Source organism: Equus quagga, chromosome 9 (genome assembly GCF_021613505.1).
Source record: "Equus quagga isolate Etosha38 chromosome 9, UCLA_HA_Equagga_1.0, whole genome shotgun sequence".
NCBI classification, from domain to species: domain Eukaryota; kingdom Metazoa; phylum Chordata; class Mammalia; order Perissodactyla; family Equidae; genus Equus; species Equus quagga.
Window position 1 is genome coordinate 118,118,317 of NC_060275.1, and position 12,527 is coordinate 118,130,843.

Consider the following 12,527-nt stretch of genomic DNA (forward strand, 5'->3'; position numbering starts at 1 on the left):
TGAGGAAATATTGAGTTAGACCCCTGGCTCACACTATACTCCAGAAAAAATTCCCGATGGATCAGATGATATAAACCAGGCTGACTCCCCCAGCACCTGTGAATTACCTCTTCTCTCTATCTCTACTTAAAGAGGAGGTATTTCAATATGTATTTAAAGAGGTGTGTTTAAATATGTGCAGAATCCCAAGATCTCAAGAGGTTAGATGATTATGAAACGCAGAGTCTCCTGGGGGATCAGTGGAATCCCCTAACCCAGGAATTCCCAGCTGGGGGTGATTTACCATCCAGGGGACACTCGGGGTGTTTGGAGATATTTTTGATCTCTATAACTTGGAGATATTACTGGTATGCAGTGGGTGGAGCCCAGGGATGCTGCTCAATGTCCTACAAAGTACAGGATGGTCCCTGCAGCAAAGAATTATCTGACCCCAAGTGCCAATGTCAATAATGCCAAGGTAGAGAGATTTAGACTCTTGAGGTGATTGCCCAATGCAAATGTGGTTACAACTGATCCCCGAGATCTGGTGCCCAGATGGAAATAGGAGGTCCATTAACCCGTGTTAATATATATCAAAGATTCATATAAAAAAACAAAAAACTCCGTGACAACAGAAGGCATCATTTGGCTGCCAAACATAAGGTGAAATTAAATGCAGTGGGCTTCTCAAGACTTCCTACTTACATTTAAGGGACTAACCTCTCAAATAGGTGAAATAAATAGGAACCTATGGATGTTTTCTCCCAATTTTGGTCAAATAGTAGAAATCTCAGATATTGAATAAAAAAGCCAGGGAAAGAGATGGCTGTGCCTTATTTTCTCAAAAGGGCTATGCATTTTAGAGCATAACATGTAGAAGGTGTCTTTATTGCTATCTTATGGATCCCAAACAAGTTTAGGCAAACATACCTTCTCTAAGGTCCGGACTCAACTCAAATCCCCGTTACACCTCTGTCCTGGAATGCCAGAAAAAAAACAAATGCTTTAGGAAAAAAAATGATGTTCAGAATGTAAGATTGCCATTTGGGACAAAACTTCACAACTTCACCCAAAAATCAACAGTGTTGAAGTTTTAAAAGGTCACGGAAAAGGTAGTGAAAAAAAAGCCAAGCAAACCGTGTTGTCACTTTTAAGTTTTCACTTAATATTGCTTTGGAAAAGAAAAAGAAAATAACAATGAAGACCTTTCAGAACATAAAAATCCTTAGGGAACTGAATGTTTTAGGAAGCGAACTGCTGATGTGACTGGAGAGAGATCTTCAATGTGAAGAAAATCAGCTAATATGGGAAATCGCTATGACAGAGCTCGTAACTTCATCCTAGTGGGACATTTGTTGGCCAAGAGATTCTGGCCAAATCGCATGTCCCTGTGCCTGCCGTGCTGTGAATTAACTGCAGGCTCCATCCCTCGCTGTGAGCTGCCCCTGCCCCTCGGGCCGTCATTCACTGGGTTGCTGAGCTCCCGTGGAGCTCAGTGTGTCCCGTTTGGGTTCACGGTCTCCTTAATTGGAAGTGCCAGCTCCCTTGCTGTTTCATTTGTACTCCAGGTTTGAAGGCATTTGGTCCCAGGACCAAGGATGGGGAGACAGAAAATGAGGACCAGCTTCTATTGGACTTGAATGGAAACCAACTAACCTTTACCCTAGTTAAAAACTCAGCCTGAATATAAATTTCAGAAAGCAGTTTAAACAATTAACCCATTTTAGAAGTCCTGCTTAGGATATTTCTGAGATTAGAACCGTTCCTTAGAATTTTGCACTTACACGCTTGGGCTGCATAAGCTTTACCTTAACTTTAACATCAAAAGCCATTACATTCATATCACATTGGGGTCAGCAAGTTCAATGTTTTGTTCCAAGAGTGATAGGAAGAAAAAGCATGCACCCTCTTGATGCCCCATTTTGAAGTTTTACTCTCTTCTGCATATCGAGACAAGAATCACACAGAAACCACATGGGTGAAACGTCCCTGCTCTGTTTGGAATTGCCTAACAAATCGTTCTGGTTTGCAAAGGGGCCATGACACGTTCCTGTCCCTTCAAGTGTTCTCTGCCAGGCCAGACTCCCACGGAGCTAGCGGTCTGGCTCCAACAGGGAGATCTGTGCACATTCAGTGCTTCCCCCACGCTCACTGGGAGCGCTAGCCACCAATCATTTATTATCCTCCAGCCGTCTGTTTGAATGCATTATGTTGTGAGCTAACGAGGAAGAGCCCTCCATTTCTATGAGCGAGCCACGGAACCGTTCCCATTGTCAGAAGCTGCAGGGGATGAAAATACTTGGCATCGCCTCACACTTTGCTTGGGAAAGTGCTCAACATCCCAGCACAGGAAACAATGTGAGAACAGTGAGCCATCATCTCAGCCACAATATCTGCTCAGGTTCCTAAAGAGCTGAGGGTCTCACAACACAGATGACAGAGTAGCCGAGGAGACGGATTCCCAGGGAGCTTTCATTTAGGGGAATTTCAATAGTGACCAAGGTGGCTTGTTCCAATATGTACAACTTTGTGTCTCTGCATAACCCAAGTTCCCAGTCTACTAAAATTGTTTCCATGCACATAACAAGGTCCAAAGAAGTAAGATGCAAGTAATTTTGCGTAAGGATAAAGTAAAATGTTTGAGAAGATGACTTACTCAATAGGAGTGCTCTCTGAGACCTGTTAATCCATCTCCATGGGGGAAACGCGTGTGAGCCTGGGGCCAACACACAGGAGGCCCTGTGATGGCAGACGGAGTCAAAGGCACGTGTCAAACTGGAGGAAGCCTGAGGCACAGACAAGTTTCAAGGAACCAAACTCAGTTACACCGATTTCTATCAATTGATATCATAAAACTAAACTACTTCAGCATTTCTCACTTTAAAATTATCCATTTCATTGCACCTAAAATGATTTTTCTTCCTTGCATCTGGAGTACATCTTATCACGAATGGAGCGCTTTTAGTGGGGACTGCTGGAGGAGAGAGCCACAAGGAGACGAGCCTGCTTAGGCTGGACCTCATGGTGGACGGCTGTCGCAGGAGACTCGGGCCTCCCCCCAAGGCTGTCACTTGAATTTGCACAAACCGAACTGCTCCCATCTACACGATGCTGGGTGTACGATCTTTCTAAGCTTCTGTGACACCTTACCACTAACTTCGTGGCTTAACACAGCGGGGACTTATTCTTGGCAGTTGTGGAGGTCAGAAGTCTTAAATCAAGGTGCTGGCAGGACCGCACTCCCTCCAAACCCTCTAGGAAAGGATCCCTCATGGCCTGTTCCAGCTTCTGGAGGACCCTGGTTCTCCTTGGCTTGTGGCAGCATAGCTCATTCTGACTTCACATGGTGTGTCTCTGTGTCCAAATTTCCCACTTGACAACGATGCCAGACATATTGGATTAGAACCCACCCGAATGACCCCATCTTAACTTGATTACATCTGCAAAGACCCTGTTACCAAATAAGGTCACACGCAGGTGGGGGGTTTAAGGCTTCAACATAGCCCTGGGGAACACGATTCAGCCCAATCAAAGTGTAAATATCTTTTGTAGTAATTGCTGTGTGCAGTTACTGCCTCGGAAGTAGCACACTGGAGGGGAAATTATCCAATCGCTCTGTAGCCACTGTTGTCACATCATCATTAAACCACCCAGTGGAATGTCAACCTCACTAGAGACTCACTTTGGAGGATTCTGGAAAGCTAAGGAGATGCTAAACCCCTCACCTTACTGAAGACAAAGTAGGCCCCCATTCCACATCTCCATGTCCATCCTCCTCTGTCCCCTGCTTTAGGGGCCAGCTGCCCCTGCCTGAGATGCCCACCTAAGCCCCTCCAAGTGCCTTCTGGCTGCCCACGTGTCCTGTGTGGAATGGACTCTCAGAGGTTATGTGTGTGGTTTGGGGGGACCTTCAGAGCACGTTGAGCACAAGCTGAGTCGGGGAGGAGGAGTGGTGCCATTTCCCCAAACCCTCAGAGCTGCTCCGGGGCATCCCTCCCTCTTCCTTGCGTCACCATGGCTTCCTAGGGCTCCCAGCGCAGCACCTGTCTGGAAGCCGCACGTCCAGGACGAGTTCTTTCTTCGCCTGCACATGCAGCCGTGGTGGAGAAGACAAACAGGAAACGTGCCCACCGTTAGGCACAGAAGCCCTTGAACCCAAAACGATGGTGCTTATGTGGCGCCTTCTCCTCGTCTTCTGCCTGCATGCAGGTTATGGGTGAGGGATGTTTTTACCAACTCGAAATTCTTTAAATAAGTCTATGTCCTCAGCCCAAATTAGTAAGCTTTCCACTAACATCACCACGACAATTGATCTAGCTTTTTGTTGCTCCCAGAGTGATCACTTTTTCTCTCCATTAAAGCCTGTTTTAGATAGATAGATAGTTTTATGTTACAAATCTCTCTTCCGTTAGGATGTCAGGGTTTAGAAAGAAGCGTGCATTCATTATTTCTCTTTATATCATTAGGGTTATTAAGTGCTTAATAAATATTTATCAAATGTATTCATACATATTTTAACGCAGTCTTTTTACTTTTTCTTTCTTCATAATTGTTGCATTTTTCTCCTGTGCAAAAATTTTTTTAAAAAGGGAAACTAATTCTGAATTTAGTGGAATATTTCTTTTGGCACAGGATTTAATTTTTAGGATTTAAATTTTATTTTAATAAAATTTATTAAAAAAATTATAGAATCATCTTTAATGCTGAGTTCATCTTTGATATTGTCAAAGTAATTACATTTAATGTTTTGTGATCTTACACAACGTAACTTCCTATCATCAATTTGAAGGGTGTTAATTTTACAGTTACTTTGGTTTGAAAAGATAAGATATAAAATTCAGTGGAAACTAAAACAAGATGAGTTAATATATAAGGAAGAAATTTCATTGGTTTTCTTCTGGTAGAATATAAAAAGTCAAGGTTTATATCTAATGAGTCCTATATGAAGTGAATTTAGAAAGAAGGCGCTGCTTTAGGGACCCTTGGAATGTTGAATATTATTGAAAATAATGAACATGAAGAATGAATGATAAATGCAGCGATGCTGAACTGCGGACTCAGGACTCAGACGCCCTCTTTGCAGCCTCTTCTACAAAAATTCGAGTTAACCCTTTACATTGTCATGACACACGAGGCTTCCAAGACCAACAGTGCTTGCTGCTCACAGCTCTCATGAAGCGGGCACACGCCCTCTTTGTTCTGATTGTATTCATTTGGAAAATCAAGGGGTGAGAGAGAGAATGTCTAAAGCTTCTTGCAGTTCTAACTAAATGCATCGTGTTTCAGTGACCCTAAGGTCTCCCTTAGCACATTTGCTTGACGCCCAGGACAGGAGCGACCCTCGCCCAGCTCAGGCCCTCCCCTCCTTTCTGATCTGGGTCTTGTCTGCTTACGCAGCCACTTCTTCACAAACTCTCCAGAAAATTGTGGCTCAGACTTTCTGAGTAGACCTACACAGACTGTTTTATTTAAACTCAATTTTAAAAACAAACAAATCAGATATTGCTAGTATTCTGGTATGGTTTCTATTGATTTCAAGCACCAGGGAGTGAATGGATCTTGGTTGTCATACGGTCTGTGCTGGATTTCCATTATACAGTCCATTCTCATGATTGGAAGATTCTGTATTTGAGAATTTGCGTACCCACTAAACATTAGATTTAACCCCCAGATCAATACTTGCGGGGATTTCTAGTCATTTGCGACATGAGCCTGTGCAGAGCAGGGGCATCTTAGAGCTGCTGGACGTGCACGTTGCCAGCTGAGGCTGAAGGAGATGCCTCTCTGCCTACTTGTCTTGGCTCTCACCATGCAAACAAGGGTCTTCTATGCTGTCTTGTTAGCACCAGGTTTTTTAACATTTTTATGTGAATTAGTCAACCATCTATATTAAATAAGGTGCCTTCAAGCAGACACACACATAAAACAAGCTTGTGTATTGATTGGTTGATGTTGTGACCAGAGGCTGCAGGAAGCTCACTCTTTATCCCCCCAGGAGCGATGGCTCAGGACTCACAGATTCAGCGTCCACAGTGACCTTATGGTGCATAACCACTGCGAGTGACACTGCGAGTGACACTGTGAGTGACAATGGTAGCAATTTAGTTTGCCTCATTTGTGTCCCCTCCTCTCTCCAACTTTCTCCTCCTCTTCCTTTCTGCACCATCTTGGGGACTTGCTCAGGGCTCCAGGGTTTAAAACTGTCTAACACACAGCAGGTGTTCAATTAATCATGGGCATGCGACTGCCCTCCCCAAACTAAAACCAAAAATCACTCCTATCAATTATTCCATTCTAAAAACATAGAAAAGGATGGCGGGGAAACTTCGGAAATTCCCTTCTCCCTCTCGTTTCCCCCCAAACCTGGAGTGGATGTGCAGTTTTCTGAGAAGGCTCTTATGCTGTTTCATCCAGTGGAGTTTATTCGAGCAGGTGTGCAGACCATCCGACGACCAGCAATTTTTGAAAGATACAATAATTCACTGAGGTTACAGGTGTTAGAGATGTGAGATCTACAGAAACACACTTCAAAGGATTTCTGAATTACTGCAAACTTGATTCTCACACTAAATTTTTAAATCATTTTTAATATACAAACAAGAAGTCATTCAGAAAAAGAAGAACCAAGAAGAAAAACAAAAGAGGCTTCGCTCTAAACCTGAAGCCGATCTGTGAAACAATTTGGGTGGGAAGATTTACAGCAAGAAATCACTTTTGTATCTCTGAAATAGTTTTAAAAGGTTACACTTTGTCTTTCTGGCTCAGTTTTCACCCTCAGTTGGTGAAGGCTTAGCAGTTCCTGTGGCACCTCTGGGTTCGGTTCCCTGGTGCATTATAGGAAGTATCACCTGAAAAAAGCTGAAGAACACCCAGATCTGGGCAGGTCACCTGAGAAAACAACTCTGCAGGCAAGTTATAAACAGTAAAACGCAGAAAGGGCAATAAAATAGATGCGAGACTGATGCCTGATCCCTCCTGCTTTGACATAGCACAAGCATAAGACGGGCCACTCACACACTGGCCAGTCTCCGTCTGGGCATCATGCAGCCTATGATGTCATTAGGTTTGGTTAAAAATGTGTTTTATCCCAAAGCGTCATTTTGTTCCTCAATGTAAGCCCTCTGCAGACCAAAATGCAACAGTCCATTTGGGATGATATAACAAAATACTGTATACCAGGTGGCTTATAAACAACGAAAATTCATTTCTCACCATTCTGGAGCTTGGGAAGTCCAAGGTTAAGGTGCTGGCAGATTTGGTGGCTGGTGAGGGCTGCTTCCTGCCTCATAGACAGCGTCTTCCTGCTGTATCCTCACAGGGCGGAAGGGGCAAAGGAGCTCTCTGCGGTCTCTTTTATCAGGGTTCTGATCCCATTGTGAGGGATCCACCCTCAGGATCTAATCATCTCCCAAAAGCCCCATCTCTTAATACCAGGATTTCACAACTTTGGGGAGATACAAACGTTCAATTTAAGCAGCAACTTCTGAGGGGCACGCTTTGAAGGAGTTTAAAAAAGAGAAATGCCTTGCACCAGTTTGAGGGGTAGTTTCTCTGGGGGATTGCCTTGGCTATAGAAACCTGTCCCCCTGCCCCCAGCACGGGACAAGATTGTCCCAGCTTCAGAGTCCCCAGAAGGTTGTGGCTGGGATTATAGCAACTCAGCTTCCTTCCCCTCCATTGCACAGACATGCACGCCAACAGCACCTCCCATTACCTCCCCCACGCCTGACTTCTATCCAGAGACCCTGCTCTCCGCATTCATTTTCCTGGGTCTGTCCCTAGGCCTGACCTCAGTCCGGAGACCTGGACACACCACTGTTCTTTCCAACATATGAATCCGATGGTTTGTTTCTGCTCTATTCCGATAAAATGTTTTGCAGAAGCATCCTTCCTTAGATTTGAGTTAGTTGGTTGTCATAAGACCCCGGTCCTATGACAGGAACACTAAAATCGGGTTTCAGGAGATTATCAAGTTTTTTCTTGTTTATAGGTGGGAGAAACATCTTTACAGCTTTCTCTCCCCTAAGCAGAAGCAAGAAGTCACTGATATAATTTTAAAATATTAAAACGAAGGAGAAGGAGTTGCTTGTTCTACAAGCCATGAAGACACATCAACAAGCTACACAGATAACAGCAGTGACACCTCACTCGAGAACAGACACATGAAAGGAAGACAAGGGACAACATGGGAGGACCCAGGCACAGCCAAAGCTGGGTCTGAGGTAATCACCATTTCAAAGCAGTGGAGAAAAGGAGGACCAGTTGATAAGCATCAGTGACGCTGGAGGCCACCCTTCATTTTATGGGTTATAAGACTGTCTTACAGTGCAAATAAATCTAAATGTATTACTACCTCCTGTATAAGGAAAATGAATCTGAAATAAATGTAAACAAATAAAAAGCTATCTTCCTAGTCATAAAGGATTGAGACTTCTTAAACAAGTCACAAAGGGAAAATACAAAAAATTAGATTAAAAAGGATCGCCATATCAAAATTAAAAATCCCTCTGTGACAAGATGCCTTAAGCAAAGTTAGAGTCAAGTAAAAGATTAGAGATTAGAGATGCTTCAAATATCACAGAAGAATAGTGTGTACAATACATATCCATTAAAAATATACTGCCCACGATCAGTAAATAACCACATGCTGTAGGAGAATTGGACAAAGGACACTTTATAAGGAATTTCCAGAAAAAGAAGATACAAATAACCCATGCATGTGTGAAAAGAAACCCACACTCACTAGCAAGCAGAGAAACATAAATTAAAGTCAGAATGGGTATGTTCTCCCTCGTCATATTGGGAAAGGAAGGGCAGTTGACAACATCGAGCGCTGTAGGAAGCTGCCCCCGACACTACAAGGGGAGGCGCATGCCACACTGGGGGGCGCACAGGGGTCTTCTTCCCCTTCCTCAAGTAGAATACTTCCTGCATACCCTTGCTGGGAGATGGGTGCTCTACTCCCCCCACCAATGCTGGACCCAGCCATGTGTCTGGCCTGCAGGTGGACTTCAAGCTGGAGTGATAGGGCCATTGGACTGTCCGCATGACCCTCTGTCTCTGTGACAAGGGTGCATGAGAAGAATGTGCCCTGGGAGCCATGATCCCTGGATCCTGGACCCAGAAATGAAGACACTGAAGCAAATCGGAACCCACCTGAGCCCAGCCTGGTTCCAGCCAGCTGCCGCAGCCTGCAGACCGGTGCACACAGATAGAAGCGGGTGCTCCTGTAAGCCCCTGGAACGCTGTGGAGTCTGTTACCTGATACTACTGCAGCACGAACCAACTGATCCAGCCACTTTGGAAATACTCTGGCAGTTTCTATTAAAACTAAAATCACACTGTCTCTATAATCTAGCAATTCCACTTTAGTTATATTACAGAAATATTAATACCGGTACCATCTGAAAAATCCCTAAGATATAAAATGATTGAATAGTTAGCTGTAGCAGGATAAATAGAGGGTAACCATTTGTAAGATAAAAGAATGAGATGCATATGTTACGAATATGGAAATATCTTTAAAAACACATTATTATCTGCAAAAAGCAAACTGCAGAGACATAAATATAGTGTAATACTGTCTATGTTTTAAAAACCCAAATCAATACTCTACATTTTTAATGAATGTGTATATAAAATCATTGAAAATGATGTGGAATGGTCAGCACAAATTCATAGTAGTAGATACCTGAAGCAGGAGGTAGAATGGGCCAGATTTGGGGAAAAAGTCACAGAAAATGCAAAGTATCTCTAATGTTCTAATTTCTCCAAAAATAATAACATTTACATATTACTTATATAAGTATATTACTGTGTATATGTGGAGAAGACTGGAAATAATTATGCCAAAATACTATCTTTATTTAATTTTCTGATGTAAATTTAGATGATAGATAAATGATACATGGTAGATTAAATACATAGATATAGATAATAGATAATAGCTCGGTAGATGACAGGTGGATTGCAATCTCTGGCACACAGCACCCCCCTAACCATTTCTCCCACAACACAGCATGTCTTCAAGTCAGCGAGTGAAGAGAGCTTGTGCCAAGAATTCTTTTTAAAAGTGAATAAATATGGTCTTGATATGGCCATGGGAACAGCATGCTGGCTTGCTGATAGAATAATCCAGAAGAGAGTAAGAGAAGGATGATATGGAAGGACTGCCGCAGAAATGTTCTTGCCCAGGCAAGAGGGGCAGGGTCCAAGTTGCAAATGGGGCTGGCCCATTCACGAAGGACGGCCCCATCTGCCTTTATACCACAAAAGCAGAGGAGATGCAAAAGATACGATGCACCTGTTTTCGGTGAAAAGCAAGCAGCAGATGCGATGACTAAAGTATCTAAGACTGTCGATCTCTTTGCAGGAATGAGGGATGTGAGAGGCCCTGAGACCCCAGCAGCCCCACACTCCACGAACCCAAAGAGCAGTCCTCACTCTGGAATCTTCGTCTCCATCCTTCCGCTGCCCACAGGGGTCCTTGCAGCAGCTATGGTCGGAGGGAAAATGTGCTACTCGGAGTCAAGCCCAAAGGAGACACTGTTTGTTGGCTAGTATTTAATACGAATAAATACTGTCATTATTATTACTGTTAGTAGCTGATGTTATTATTAAGTAATAATATTAGACATTAAATTAAAACATTTGACTGATTTATTATAAATATAAAATACTAATAAATGTTAAATAATGCCATTAAACTATTTTAAGTTTTCTAGTCTTTAACCTAGGAAGGTACGTTGATGGGCCTTTTTAGCTCTAAAAAAAAGGTGGACCCTTCCTCCTCCCCAATATTTATGTTAGAAGTTAAAGTCAGGTGACATTCACTTCAGTCCCAAATCATGGAAATTTGGCTTTGTTGTTTTTGTACCTGTTCTTTTTACATCCTTAAGTTTTCCCTCTAATTTATTTTAATAAAAAGTTCTTGGGGAAGAGAATACGGTCCTGTATCCTTTACCCCGCTGTTAGAGTCACAAATGGGAAAGTTTTGAACATTTAATAAGTATTTGTTCCCATTTATTATGCTTATATTTTCAATAGAAAGAGAAAAGTTCAATGAAATTAAACATTTTGTTATTGTTTAATCCTCAATTACTTAGTCATTTCTGTTACCTCGTGTTTTTCAAGTCCTTCCAAGAGGCAAGCTGTGTGTCAGTGTTTGGAAAGGGAGACACTAGGAGCTATCCCATGCTCTAGTATTTATGCTGTAGAGTAATACATTATATGCCGTTGGTACGATCTAATTCAACTCTGAATGGTTCAACTCGGATTCCGCTTCAAGGCACTTTAGATATGCTTGGGTCTGTTCAGTGTCTTCACATGAGGGAAGCGCTTTGTAAAGATCCAGTCATGATATTGAGACCTCAAATTCACAGTCCATTGAAGGCAACCCAAAAAAGTGTGCCCGGGAAGACTTCAGAGGGTCTGGTCTCCTAATGGCCAACTTTTAGTTTTGGGAAAAAGTGCTTTCTCAGCCATGGAGCCATTGGAATGGAGTTCATCACATTTTAGACGCTGGTCCTTCTGAGACATCTAAACTCTGAGGGACCAGGGAGAGTCATGACAGTGATCATAGCGGGGCGTTTTCTTGAACAAAACCATATTGGAAGGATCAGAATAATTTTTGACTTTAACTTGAAGAGCAGTCATAGCCAAGCCTTCCATCTACTAAACATGTCGGAAGCCGATTTTGATAGAAGCTAATTATTCAAAGATGACTATTTTCCTGCGTAGTTATTTTATTCTATCCAATCTAAGATTGGGGTGAAAACTCTGAAAATGATTTGTCCCACTGGAATGATATCATTTCAACCAAATAAAACATATGGTCTAATGACAGCTGGAATCTTAAAACATTTCAATCTTAATTTTTAAAAGTGTCAAAAAAAGTCAGTGTGCTTTAATGAAATAAAAGGCAGTGAGGATGTTTTTCCCATGGGCTTACAGTAAAACCCAGTAATGAAACCACGTGCGAAGCCTTCTTTCCATCCCGACTCCAGGGCTAGCGGTAGATCTGCCCTTGATCGTGAGGTCTCAGACATGAAAGACTTGGAATCTCTCCATGCCCGAGATGAGCACAGAATGCTGATTTGGACCCACAGGAGAGGCTAGAAAAGTAAATCCTTTATTTTAAACCGTGCATAACCCATTTTTCTAGGGCTCCATGTGGCGAATAAGTCCACCCAAGAAAGTGATAGCCTGTCCTCTGCAGACCATGTTCTAGTGTTAGAATAAGCCCAGGTGCATGCATCACTCTCTCCTGACCAAGGGAGCCTGCTCCGCCTTACAGCACACATTTAATCAGAGGCTCAGGTCAATGCATCTGCTATGGTGTCATTAGAGAGACACATTTGGGGTTTTTGCTTGAATATAATGAGACTGGGTGTGTTGGGTCCCTCCCAAACTTATAACTCAGTCCTACTCAGGTAAGTGATATGGAGAGAAAACAAGGCAATTATTTTGGGTTGGATTCCGCAGCATTGGACAATGCACACACCCTGGGACTGCTCTCACTTTCCTAGGGTTCATCACTGGTGGGGCGG